The 1,668-nt window shown below is 47.1% G+C and overlaps 1 protein-coding gene and 1 pseudogene across 2 annotated transcripts in view; both read left to right on the top strand.

Moving 5' to 3' along the window:
- ARIH2 (ariadne RBR E3 ubiquitin protein ligase 2) overlaps window positions 1-1,668 on the top strand; it is an 88,406-nt gene that overhangs the window by 59,664 nt on the left and 27,074 nt on the right. The gene's annotated exons all lie outside the window — the stretch shown is intronic.
- On the top strand, window positions 262-1,662 carry LOC108289810 (annotated as a pseudogene). Its single transcript, XR_001819328.2, has one exon. The product of XR_001819328.2 is annotated as a heterogeneous nuclear ribonucleoprotein A1-like (transcript).

The raw sequence follows: 1,668 nt of genomic DNA, 5'->3' as shown, positions 1-1,668 counted from the left end.
TTTTTTTTGAGACAGAGCCTTGCTCTGTTGCCCAGGCTGGAGTGTAGTGGTGTGATCTCTGCTCATCACAGCCTCTGCCTCCCAGGTTCAAGTGATTCTTCTGCCTCAGCTTTCTGAGTAGCTGGGACTACAGGCACGTGTCACCAAACCTGGCTAATTTTTGTATTTTTAGTAGAGAAGGGGTTTCACTGTGTTGGCCAGGCTGGTTTCGAACTCCTGACCGCATGATCTGCCTGCCTTGGCCTCCCAAAGTGCTGGGATTATAGGCCTGAGCCGCCTGGCCATGACCCTTAAATTCTATGAAGAAATCAAGGTGCAAGGTAAACCTAGTAAATGGTGGAGCCATAATTTAGGCCCAGATCTGTCCTAATCACACTTACCTGGAGTATTCATGATGGGGCTTCAGAGAAACTGCATGGAAGATGTAATGTGTGTGTGCACCTGCATTTCAAGACATTGACACCAAAGGTTAAGAATCACTAATGTGAGTTTGCTCCTTTTTGCCCGTGGACGCCACCGAAGAAGAATCGTTAAAGTCTCTCTTCTCCCTGCGATCATGTCTAAGTCAGAGTCTCCTAAAGAGCCGGAACAGCTGAGGAAGCTCTTCATTGGATGGTTGAGCTTTGAAACAACCGATGAGAGCCTGAGGAGCCATTTTGAGCAATGGGGAACGCTCACAGACTGTGTGGTAATGAGAGATCCAAACACCAAGCGCTCCAGGGGCTTTGGGTTCGTCACGTATGCAACTGTGGAGGAAGTGGATGCAGCCATGAACGCAAGGCCACACAAAGTGGATGGAAGAGTTGTGGAACCAAAGAGAGCTGTCTCAAGAGAAGATTCTCAAAGACCAGGTGCCCACTTAACTGTGAAAAAAAAATTCATTGGTGGCATTAAAGAATACACTGAAGAACATCACCTAAGAGATTATTTTGAATAGTATGGAAAAATTGAAGTGATTGAAATCATGACTGACAGAGGCAGTGGCAAGAAAAGGGGCTTTGCCTTTGTAACCTTTGATGACCATGACTCCGTGGATAAGATTGTCATTCAGAAATACCATACTGTGAATGGCCGCAACTGTGAAGTTAGGAAAGCCCTGTCAAAGCAAGAGATGGCTAGTGCTTCATCCAGCCAAAGAGGTCGAAGTGGTTCTGGAAACTTTGGTGGTGGTCGTGGAGGTGGTTTCGGTGGGAATGACAACTTTGGTCACGGAGGAAACTTCAGTGGTCGTGGTGGTTTTGGTGGCAGCCATGGTGGTGGTGGATATGGTGGCAGTGGGGATGGCTATAATGGATTTGGTAATGATGGAGGCAATTTTGGAGGTGGTGGAAGCTACAATGATTTTGGCAGTTACAACAATCAGTCTTCAAATTTTGGACCCATGAAGGGAGGAAACTTTGGAGGCAGAAGCTCTGGCCCCTATGGTGGTGGTGGCCAATACTTTGCCAAACCACGAAACCAAGGTGGCTATGGTGGTTCCAGTAGCAGCAGTAGCTATGGCAGTGGCAGAAGATTTTAATTAGGAAACAAAGCTTAGCAGGAGAGGAGAGCCAGAGAAGTGACAGGGAAGCTACAGGTTACAACAGATTTGTGAACTCAGCCAAGCACAGTGGTGGCAGGGCCTAGCTGCTACAAAGAAGACATGATTTAGACAAATACTCATGTGTA

Source organism: Cebus imitator, unplaced genomic scaffold, assembly GCF_001604975.1.
Source record: "Cebus imitator isolate Cc_AM_T3 unplaced genomic scaffold, Cebus_imitator-1.0 Scaffold0, whole genome shotgun sequence".
Lineage (NCBI taxonomy): Eukaryota > Metazoa > Chordata > Mammalia > Primates > Cebidae > Cebus > Cebus imitator.
This window is presented reverse-complemented; position numbering and strand designations above follow the sequence as displayed.